This window comes from Lactuca virosa, chromosome 2 (genome assembly GCF_052849685.1).
Source record: "Lactuca virosa cultivar CGN04683 chromosome 2, Lactuca_virosa_CGN04683_v6, whole genome shotgun sequence".
In the NCBI taxonomy this organism is placed as follows: Eukaryota; Viridiplantae; Streptophyta; class Magnoliopsida; order Asterales; family Asteraceae; genus Lactuca; species Lactuca virosa.
Window position 1 is genome coordinate 217946583 of NC_136427.1, and position 12759 is coordinate 217959341.

Consider the following 12759-nt stretch of genomic DNA (forward strand, 5'->3'; position numbering starts at 1 on the left):
GTCATGGAAATGAAGAGTCATGACACATTAGGGTTTACATGGTGTAACCCTAGATGTGTCAACACTATATAAGAAACTCATTCTCCACCAAAATCGGCGACACTAAGAAACAAGAGGGCTAGAGCCGATTTTGCAAGTGTAAGATTCTCTCAAAGTTTACTCCTTTGCATTTGGTGTTGTGTGAAGCATTTGAGGCATCACACTTGGGGTGCTAGGCTCACAAGGTTTCAAGGATCATAATCAACAACAAGGTAAGTTATTCTATCTTTCATTCAAGTTAAAAATGTTCCCCATGTATGCTAGATAGGAATATAACCTTGGAATTCAACTTTGCATGATTATTAGACAAACATAGATCCAAGGTTATTAGGGTTGCATGTACACTTAGGAAGTGTTAGAATGCTCAAAACCCATCAGATATATCCGTGTGAGTCTCTCCATCTTGAAGTTTTCTTTGATTGGCAGGAAGTGAGCGGACTTCGTCAACCGATCGACAATTACCCAGATGGCGTCGTGTCCACTCGGAGATCTGGGTAACTTGGTGATAAAATCCATCGTTATTCTTTCCCACTTCCACTCAGGTATCTCTGGCTGATGAAGTAAACCTGAGGGCTTTTGATATTCCACTTTTACCTTGGCGCAAGTCAAACACTTGCCCACGAAGGTTGCAATTTCCGCTTTCATGTTCAGCCACCAGTAGAGTTGTTTGAGATCCAGATACATCTCATCCGAACCTGGGTGAACGGAGTACCTAGACTTATGAGCTTCGTTCATGACAACTTTTCTGTAACCACCGTACTTTGGGGTCCAGATCTGGTTCATGAAGTAGTACACTCCGTTTCCCTGGAGCTCCAAGTTCTTGTCCATTCCTCGCAATGATTTATTCGCCACGTTCTTTGATTTCAAAGCTTCCATCTGAGCCTCTCTGAGTTGCGCGGACAAATGGGAATGGATGGTCATTGTTAGTGCCTTCACCTTACGCCCTGAATACTCCTTTCGACTGAGGGCATCTGCTACCACATTGGCCTTGCCGAGATGATAGCGAATTTCGCACTCGTAGTCACTGAGTAGCTCTACCCATCGCCGTTGTCTCATGTTTAACTCCTTTTGATCAAAAATATGCTGCAAGCTCTTATGGTTGGTGAAGATAGTGCACTTGGTTCCGTAGAGATAGTGTCTCCAGATCTTTAACGCAAAGACCACTGCTCCCAACTCCAAATCGTGAGTTGTGTAATGGACCTCGTGTGTTTTCAACTGCCTCGAGGCATAGTCGATGACCTTTCCTCGCCGCATGAGCACACAACCTAGGCCCTGATTGGATGCATCACAATAGACCACGAAGTCTTCCGTCCTTTCGGGCAGGGACAAGATAGGTGCGCTGCATAGGGCATGCTTCAATGTTTGAAACGCAGTGTCTTGCTTGACTCCCCAACTAAAGGTTACACCTTTTTGTATCAGGGTAGTTAAAGGCTTCGCGGTTTTGGAGAAATTCTGGATAAACCGGCGATAATAGCCCGCGAGACCCAAGAATTGACAGATTTATGTAGGTGTCTTTGGTGCAGGCCAATTCTCTATCGCTTTGATCTTTGAAGGGTCCACGTGTATGCATTCCTTGCTAACCACGTGACCGAGGAAATTCACCTTCCTGATCCAGAACTCACACTTTGAAAATTTTGCATATAGCTTCTCCCCCCTTAATGTTTCCAGCACCTGCCTCAAGTGCTGTTTATGATCATTCTCACTCCAAGAATAGACAAGTATATCGTCGATGAACACGATCACGAAATTGTCCAGGAAAGGGCAGCACACTCGATTCATCAGGTCCATGAATACTGCCGGTGTGTTGGTCAGACCAAAGGGCATTACTATAAATTTGTAGTGTCCATAGCGAGTTCGGAATGCTGTCTTGGGCACATCATTCTCGTGAACTCGCAACTGATGGTACCCTGATCTCAGATCTATCTTTGAGAAATAAATGGCTCCCTGAAGTTGGTCGAAGAGATCGTCGATTCTGGGTAAGGGATATCGGTTCTTGATAGTCAACTTGTTCAGTTCTCGGTAGTCAATGCACATCCGAAAGGATCCATCTTTCTTTTTCACGAATAAGATCGGAGCTCCCCAAGGTGAGGAACTCGGCCTTATGAATCCTTTGCTAATCAGCTCATTGAGCTGGCTGGATAACTCTTGCATTTCCGCTGGCGCTAAACGGTAAGGAGACTTAGCTACAGGAGTAGCTCCGGGGATCAAGTCAATACGAAACTCGACTTGACGCTCGGGAGGGATCCCTTGGAGATCTTCAGGGAAGACATCAGGAAAGTTGCAGACTTCGGGGATCCTCTCAAGGTATTTACCCTTTTGTGTCTCATCAACAACATGAGCTAGAAACGCATGGCATTCCTTCCGCAGGTACTTCTGAGCTTTGATGCACGAAATGATACGGAGGTTTGAACTGAGCTTATCACCGTAAATCATGAGGGTTTCGCCAAAGGGAAGATTGAGGCGAATGGATTTTTCGAAGCAAAGGATTTCAGCATGATTGGGGCTTAACCAATCCATACCAATAATGACATCGAAACTCTTAATAGATACAGGCATAAGATCGATGGGAAAGGAATGATTGCCTAAAGTAAGAGTACAGCCTAGGAATATGTCGTTCACGCTTTCTTTCTATCCGTTAGCCATCTCGACGGTGAACATTTCGGTTAAAGGTTGGGATTTACATTTGATTAGGTGTTTGAATGCATGACTAACAAAACTCCTCTCCGCACCAGAATCGAAAAGAATGCATGCATGAGAGTTGTCAAGGAGGAACGTACCCGTAACAACAGTAGGATCAACGACCGCTTCCTCCTGGCCCATCGCCAGAACTCTTCCTGTATTGCCACCAGTTGTTGCCTTGGGGCAGTTTCTCCTGAAGTGCCCAACCTCCCCACATCCATAACAAGCTTGACCAGTACCCGCTCCTGCAGCCTGGTTGGTTGGTTGGGTTGGCACCTTGCAGTATCGAGTTGTGTGTCCCTTCCTTCCACAGCTGTTGCAACTCAACTCACGGCAAGGTCTGTGATGATGGAAGTTACACTTGTTGCACAGAGGTAGTTTTCTATCATAAACACCGGTAGGAGATTGGGTGGCTGGGACAGTAGCTGGAGCAGCAGCAGGAGCAGTAACAGCATGAACTGCCACTGTTTGTTGTTTCTTCGAGGTCTCCTGCGAAGACTGACCCTTCCGCTTGTTTCATGATTTCTTCTTCTTCCCACCACTTTCCTTTTGTGGCTCGGGGTCAGCTGCCACCTCATCCGGATCGATTCCATGGTCGATCAGAGTCTGTGCTAGATCCTTGGCGCTTTCAAATGTGGTCGGTCTAGCAGCCAAGACATTCCCTTTGGTTGGTTGCGTCAGTCCCCAAATGTACCTCTCGATTTTCTTGCTTTCCGGGGTGACCATTCCCGGACAGAGAAGAGCCAGATCACAGAATCTAGCGGTGTAGGCAGCGATGTCGGAACCCTTCATTTTCAAATTCCAGAGTTCGTGCTCTAACTTTTGCACTTCGCCCCTCGGGCAGTATTCCGCAAGCATAAGTTCCTTCAGTCTTTCCCAACCCATGGTATTTGCCACCGTCAGGGTTAGGGTTTTGACTCGACCATTCCACCAGGTCAAAGCTCTGTCGGTGAAAGTGCAGGCGGCGAACTTCACCTTGTTTGTTTCGGAACAGGCGCAAATTTAAAAGATGGATTCGATCTTCTCGAACCATCGAGTCAGAGCGATGACACCTCCATTTCCGTCGAAGGACTTGGGTTTTGCTGTCATTAAGTCCTTGTAGGAACACTCCTTTTGATGTACCTGACTTCCATCTTGTCTCTGTGGGTCGGTTCCACCTCCAGCCCCACCAGCATTCACTTGTGCCATTGTTGCAGTCACGGCGGCTGTAACTGCTACCTGAAACATGACAATGTCGAACTGAGGAGGTGGTGGTGGTGGTGTGTTGTCGTTCCTTCTGATGGGTCTTCGTCGGGGAGGCATCTTTTGCTAGAAACAATCAGGAAGAAGAGGATGGTAAGTCCTCAAGATATATGAAACAAGATATATCTTATCCTGATAACAAAAGTGTTCTACCAAGCAATAACCACAAAAGGTTACTAATGCAAGTAAGTTATCGCTTAAGGAAGAAGAGGTAGTAACACTTGGAGTGAATCTTTATACTGAGTTTGGCTCTAGCTAAAATACTCCTATAGTATTTTATGTGGGATGATTTTGGTAAGTTTTAGGCCTGCTGTAACACCACAGTCATTCCCAAGCACATGTTGGTCATGTCTCGACTGACTATAGTTGATCAGGCTATATTCACCCTAGACATGATTACATAACTGCCCAGGTTTAACCGCAACGTTCCAACATCCAAATACTTTTTGTATTGATCTGCTAATGTCATGAATCCTGTTATGTATGCATGCTCGTATACTTTTTATAAAAATACTTATATTTTTGAAAGTATACTTTTAGTGTAGAGCACTTAGGCCCCGTAGTGTTTATAGTTGTATACCACGTAAGGTTCGGTATACTAGTTCGCTATAAACAAGGGCTCTGATACCAATCTGTCACACCCCAAAACCAGAATGGCGGAAACGTTCTGGGGGTGGAGGACGTCAGGTGTAGCATCACAACCAATGACTAATAGCAATCATAGCAACACAACCATTACAGTGAATACTTAAATAAAAATGTTTACATCAGTTTGAAACTTTGTCTGAAACTTGTTTGAATTACATCAAATAGCTTTGTAAAGTATAAACATAAAACTCTTATTGCTCCAGTTCCTCAAAAATCCAGCAAGTACCTGTCTACTGATTTCCTGAGAATAACAGCAGTTTAAAAATATCAGCATAAAGCTGGTGAGTTCATAAGCGGTATTTTGTAATGAAAATTTGTTGATGAGCTCGAAAAGGTGTTCGTATAGTTTCAAGAAAATCCGATATTTTCTTTAGTGAAAATGTAGTGTTTTCAATTCTGTAGTGCGAGGTGAGTCTCCTAATGAGTTTGCATGTATAACGTAGTGAAGTATCGAGTCCGGAAAACTATGCAATTTTAGTGAAAACGTCCCTTATGCTCAACACAGTACAAAAGGGTTAAAGTATGAGAATTGCATGAGTTTTGAAAACATTTATGCTTAGCTTGTATCCCCCCTGAAAACATTAAAAATACAGAAAATGTAGGGGTATGAACTCAGCGTTTGACGTAAGACCCGAGCGTAAGATCGGTGTGGATGCTGAGTGTTAACTGATGTTTCGCACGCAAGCGGATCCTATTAACATATGGTAACACATATATGTATTAAATGAGGACATAACACTATTTGTTATGGAAGGAAACCACCTTAGGGACTAGGAAACACTTGAAACTAAGTGTTAGAATCACACGCGATTGAAGATGGGGAGTTTGCGGCCGTAATCAGGAGTGTACGGTCAGGGTTTGCGGCCCAACAAGGTTTACGGCCCATGAGTTTGCGGCTCAAGTGTTTGCGGTCCATGGGTTTACGGCCCATGAGTTTACGACCATAAACACTTGGTGAAAGGTGCGATTTTCGGTGTTTCAAGGTCCTTTCTAGCCTCTTGGAGGTGTTCTAAGACTTGTGCCCAGCTCAAAGAAGAGTTTAAAGGCCAATAATCGACCAAAAATGGAGTTTACGGCCATTGAAGGGATTACGTCCGTAAACCCATTTCGTGTTCATGATTTCGGGTCGATTTCTAGGTGAAAACAAGTTATTCTTAGTAGATAACAAGCATAGGGAGTAGTTACTTACTGTAAGAGGCTTGGAATGAGGTTTTTAGTCACCAAGAACTAGTGTGTGTTCTTGGTGAGAGAGAAGATCTAGAAAAAGATGAAATTTATGAGATGAAACATGGATTCATCACTAGAAAAGGGATTGAAACACCATAGAATTGAAGAATCACTTACATTTTGAAGATCCTTGAGCAAAACTCGAAAATTGTAGAGAGAGAGAGTAGAGAGAGAAAGTCCTTTGAGTGCTTAAAGCTTGAAATGAAGGCCACTCATCCTTTATATAGGGGTGAGTTTTCGGCCAAGGGGTGGGGGGGGGGGGGTTACGGCCGTAAACTCGAGTTTGCGGCCGTAAACTCCTCTCGAAGGGGTGTTTGGCCCGGATGCTACGCTTTGACTTGGAAAAACTCATTCTTGGACCCAAACTTCGATTGTACTGAGTTGGAAGTATTTAATTAGACCCGAGGTATAGCTGACAAGAGCAGAAATTAATTCTCAATTGAGTTATTTTTAACGTTTTGGACGAAAGAAATTTCGGGTTGTCACACCCAGGCATAGGGTAGAAATATCAGTTCAGAAAGTGATATCACGGTCCAAGTTGGTATCCAGATCTCCACCACAAACCCTAAATTTCCCTACAAATCACTTTTTTGTTTTCATTTGCTGTTTTTAGAACCAAATATTACACAACTAAATATGTGGATAAAAATTTGATATGAACTTCAAAACACACACCATGGAATGAGAAGAGAGATTAAGAAGGAAAATAAGAGAGAGGAAGAAGGAGATTGGCTCAATGCATTGGAAACCATCATCTCTTCTCCTAGTCAGCCTTCCGTTATAGATACCACGAGAGACCACGACCATGACACCGGGAATGGTGTGCATGACCGTGTCTACCTTGCCACTGGGCATGAATGCCTCTTGTGACAAGCACATCCCATGACCTTAGGTTGTCAACAATTGTGATCTAGTCCAAAATACAATTATGATACTAAAGGCTATATATCATTCGTAAACGAGTAGGCACATAATGATAATAATATTTAAAAATAAAATAAAATACCACATATACGTAAACGAATGTCTAACCCATTTAAGATTTTATACAAAACTACATAAATGGTCTCTGTGGTTTACCAAAAGTCACAAAACCAGTCATTGCTAACTTTTTTTGATGAACATGGTCCCTATGGTTTCCAAAAGTTGCATGAATGGTCCTTTTTGATAACACCGTTCGTTTTAGTCCGTTAGTGTGAGGGTAATTTGGTTTTTTAGGTAATAGAGATTGAGTTTGTAACAATGGGTAAATCATAGGAACCATTTATGTAATTTATTTCTATAATTTAAGTTTTGTAAACAACAAATTTGGTCCTTGTGGTTTGCAAAAAATTATGTATAGAGTCAAAAATCTTTTCGACTTGCACCATTGGTCCAAAATCAGAAACTTTTTGAAACATCCCAAAAATACAGTCCAAAAAATTCGTTTTAATCATTAAATAAAACCATAGTTATCAAACCATTCCATCAAAATATGAGTCAAAGTATTTCAAAACATTATTATCAGAGTTTCCAAATCAAAACATCATAGTAAACATCCCAGGCTAAAACATCTTGGTGTGTGCAATGCAGTCATCCCGAGCTCTTCTCTTTGCAACTGGAAGTACCTGAAACCAAAACTGAAAACCGTAAGCACGAAGCTTAGTGAGTTCCCCATACTACCACATAACATACACACAAGCACATATACTGGGCCCCCGCCCGCTACATCGGGCCCCGCCCAGCATCGGACTCTATCCGGCATCGGGCCCCGCCTGGCATCGAGCCCCGCTCGGTATACATATCTGTTTCTCTTAGGCCCTGTCTGTCTCTGGGCCCCGCCCGTTATACACATGTAACCATATCATATAATCATACTAGAACATAAAAAAAACATACGCTAAATTTATTTCCTGTCCTAAGGCCTCGCCTAACTTGGGCCCCGCCCCTGTCCTGCTACTGATGAGTCATGGAACCCCGTCCATACTCAGCTAGTGATGAGATATGGGACCTCGCACATACTCACCTCCCAACTAGGCACATACAGGTATCACACAGACAAAAATTATAATCTATCATGCAAACATTCCTCGGGCTTGCCCCGACATCGGACCTTAGTCCAGAATAACATACATATAAACCTTCCGCGGGCCCCGCCCGACATCGGACCGAATTCCGGAAGCATATAAACATTCCTCGGGCTTACCCCGGCATCAGAACGAAGTCCGGAAACATACAAACAGACACATGCAAGAATCACAAAGACACCAAGCATACAAACATTCCTCGGGCTTGCCCCGACATCGGATCATAATCCGGAACATATAACATAGCTAATGCCAAGGGATAACCCCCGGGTCTTCCTATCATACATAAACTAAATAGGCCGGCATTGTGGTCTTAGACCCATACAAACAATGAGGAGACTCACCTCGCACTGCTGAAGTCCCGTGGATAATCCTCTGGCTGCTAACTGACAATTCCCCGAACTACTGATCCTTCGGCTCCCCGAGCTATCAGTACCAAAATAACATTTAGTCAAAACCCAATAATCCTTACGTGGGGTGAAATAACCGTTTCACCCCTAGCCCAACAAGATTCACAACCAAGGCCCAAAACTATCAAATCCATAAATATCTATAAATGGCCCTATTTTCCAAATTGGGCCCAAACCCTTACATGGGCCTTTCCCCATAAGGCGAATTACTTTTCTGAACAAATGATTTTCCGATGGCCCAAATGTAGAGTCGAATTTTGTTGTAATATGTCGAAATCTGTGTAATTGTCTTTTTCGTATGTTCATTATGTATTTACTAAGGCATCTCTTTTTACGAAGCTTCAATGTTTAGCCTTAGTATTTTTTGTAATTCAGCCTCCTATAAATAGGAGCTGAACATAGAGTAGATGATAGAGTTTTTCCCAGTTTTTATTATGATTTTGTACTCATGTTCATTGGAAGTAATGAGAGCTTAAACCAGAACTTATTTACTTCTCGTGTTCATCTTTACTCTGATTTTGATTCTTCTACTCGATAAATCGGTTCTACAATTGGTATCAGAGCAGGAATCAATACTGCTAAGATTTGATTTTTAATTAAATCTCTAGTTTTTGAGTCGCAAGTTTGTCTCAAAAGTTTCCGCACTGTTTGATTCTGAAAATCATCTATGATCTACAGTTTTGGTTTGATTTTGTGTTTAATATGTGTTATCGAGTAATTGTTTTTGAGTTTCTGATCGATTCAGTCATTCAATTTCAAGTTTCTTCAAGTTTTTCTGAAAAATCACATTCGTACATTAATGGCAAATTTCAACATGAACACGATGACTTCATTTTGTCATCTGTTAGGATCTTCTACGAAGATTCCTGTGTTGATCCCGAAGTACTATGATCAGTGGGCTGATCGAATGGAGGATTACTTGAACGGATTGGACGAGGAACTCTGGAGCTGCATTACTGGAATAGCTCAACCTCCACCAAATGTTCAACAAATTGGATAATCTGGATCAGCATCTGCAGTATCTGATCAATCCACCAGGCTGAAGAACAACGAAAAGCGTTGTTTGAGGGAATTGTGAGGTGTCTTGCCACCTGTTGTTTACAATTACATCCGTGGTTGTAAAACTGCAAAAGATATCTGGAATACTCTTAAGGAAAAGTATCAGGGAAGCGAGAAAACGAAGATAACCTCTGTTAAACAGTGTCTCGTGGAGCTGAAAGAGCTCAGACAAAAAGAGAGTGAAACGATTGAAGTTTACTATGATTGTCTTAATGAACTGATCTATAGATGCAATCATTATGGAATTATAAGATCATCAATGGAGTTCAATCTCACTTTTGTGATGGGACTTCACAAGGAATGGAGAAGTGTCAGCATGATGGTGAAGAATCAACAAAGCTTCGATACTTCATCTCTGAATGATGTGTATAATCAGTTGAAAACTCATGAAAGTGAAGTAAATGAGATGGCTGAAGAGTCGAAACTGAGTTTGGGAGATCCTTTAGCTCTTGTTTCGAAAGTGTCTGAGAAAGAAGCTGTTGAGAAAGATGGTTCTGATGAAGAAGGTTTTCTAATGAATTCTGATGATGAAGCGGTTGCTTTTTACTCGAACAACCGAGTTAAAAAGTTTTTCAAGAAACCTTTCAATCCCAAGGTGAAACAGAGTGAATTAAAAGGAAGTTTCGTGAACAAGTCTATGTGTGAGGAGAAGAAGAAATTCGAGAAGAATGATGTGAAGGCAACTGAAGTCAAAAGCGAGAAGAAATTGAAGGGAGATTCGGGCATTGATTGTCATTACTGTAACGGAGGAAATCATTTGGCAAATGATTGCATGTTTCGTAAGAAAGAAGAGAAAAAGAATAGGGTCAAGGACTAAGCCTATTATGTTGAAAGATTGGAATAAGTACGTGCAAAGACAAAGGGGGTGTCTTTGGTTGCACAAGGTGAAGGTGAGGAGGATGGCACTTATCAGATCTGGTCTTCAGGATCTGACGATGAAGACATGCGTAATCTGACGCATGGTGCTGTTCGCACAGTTTGAAGAGGATGAGGACAAAAAGGTGATTGGTCACTGTTTCATGACCAAATCAGGAGACAAATCACCAATGACTACCAAGGTACGTGCTATTCTTCAATCCTTTAACATTCCTTTACAAGCTTACGATTCTGAAATAATTGCTTTTGATGATATTGTTGCTTACTTTGATACAATTATGGTGTCTGCTAGTAATGAAGCTAAGAAACTGAACATTCAGTTGCTAGAGACCCAAAAATTGTTAGATTCCAAACGAAGCAGAGTAGAGTATCTGGAATTACAAATTACAAATATCATGTGCGATAGGGATTCGTTAAGTAGTGATGTTAAAATGTTGTTAGCTCAAAGAAACATTTACTGTAATTCAGCAAAGAGATTTATGCTAAATTGACTGCTTTGCATCATTCGTCTGACATTAGAAAGAACAACATAGGAAGTTATTACCTTTTCTAGCTTTCGAAAGAGAGAAAATTGATAGCTTGTCTTATGATTGTGAGAAAACCATAGCAGAATTCGATAAAGTGCCTGATAATCCATTTGCTTATGGTATTGTTAAGATAAATGAATATTTGAATGCTGATGAACTTGTTGAGATTGTGAATGATACCTTATCCAAAAATGAACAAATCAAAATTTTGAAAAAAACTGAGAATTCGAAACTTGACTCTCAATCTAATTTTGCTGATGTCGATGATAATTTTGATAGTTTTAGCGAAATCAGTGAAATTGAGGAAGAGGAAAGTGTCGATTGTTCACAGTTGTCTGTGATTAATGTCACATCTAAGTCTAAAGGAAAAGAAAAATGTAATGATTCGTTGGTTAAGATTGCCACTGACAAACCCTCAATTTTGAAAGTTTTTATTTCGAAAATGTGAGTGTCAGAGATAGTCAAACGGATAGTAGTGATGATGAGGATGAAGAACCAGTTTCGAACAAATCTAAGCTTGAAAAGCCTGTTTCAAAAGAAACAACCATTCCACGAGTTGTTGTTGATCAAGTGTTTGGAGACACTGAAAATTTCGGCAAAGTTTTGTCTGAAAAGGGAGCTCATTATTTGGAAACAAATCAAGTGGTGTATCCAAATTTCAAGTGCTCAGATGATGTTGTATTTCCAAATCAAGTGTTTGTCACTACTGGAAATGTTGAAAACATCAAACCAGAGTTCAACAAAATGGTCGAAGATGACAATAAGAAAACATCAGACGAAGGATTCTTTTCAAATCAAAGCACAGTCGAAAATAATCTAACAAAGAATTCGTATGTTTTTCAAAGACAAAAACCACAACGAAAATGGATTGAAAAACAAGAAAAGACAAAAGAACGTTTGAAACAAGAATCTAAAGAAACAAATGAGAATGTGAAACTTAATTCAAACGAATTTAAGGATCGTGTTGAAAAATTTTCGAAGGAAAAAGGAATTTCGAAAAGACAGGCAGGAAAGAAATTTTTTTGGCAAGTTGTGTCAAATGAAAAGGAATCAAAAATACCAACCAAGAAAATGTTTGAAAATGAGTTGTCCAAACCTGTACAAACAAAGCGTTCAAAACATTCGGATAAAAAGGAAAATCCCGCTCAACCAATTTCGTTTGATTCTCAAAATAATTCTGTGAAGTTTTCAAATTCAAAAACTTTTCAACCAAATGATCAACAAAAGAATTTGCATTCAAAAAGCCAACAAAAGTTTTCAACTTCAAATTCATCCTTTCCAAAACCAGCAAACAATCAAAACAGATTTTCTTCAAATAGAACAAGTCGAAATTTCGATAATACTCGTCGATTTGAAAATGTTCGAAAATCTGAAAATGTTCGAAAGTTTGCAGACAATCAAACATTTGTGCATGATAAATCCAAATCATCTGCAAAGTTTAAGCCTCAAAAACCAAATTTTCCAAATCCTTATGGGAAGCAGAATTCGAAAGTGTCATACACAAAGGGTTCGTCAAATGTGAATAATATTGATCATTGTCTTGAAGGACAAGGAAAGATGTTTCAATCTCGTAAGTATTCCCAACAACAAATTCGTGAAGCATATGAGAAATATTTGAATGATTCTTCAAACGGAAGTTCCTCATCCAAAGAATCAAATATTCCTGTGAAAACATGGAAACCAATTTCGAAAGATAAACCTGTTGTGAAACAAACTGAGAACAAAAAGGCGAATGTCAGTGACAAATCTAAACCTTCGAAAACTTATGTTTCTGCTCCTTTACCTAATGATGTCGATTTAATTGATACTTTTAATTCAAAAGTTTGTAATTGGGTTTTAGGTTCTTCATTTCACTCGATTTTCAAAGCTAATAACCAAGGACCTAAACAACCTTGGGTACCTAAATTCTTTCATTAATTGCAGGTTCTATGTGACGAGCAATATGATGATAAATGGTACATTGATAGTGGTTGCTCTCGTCACATG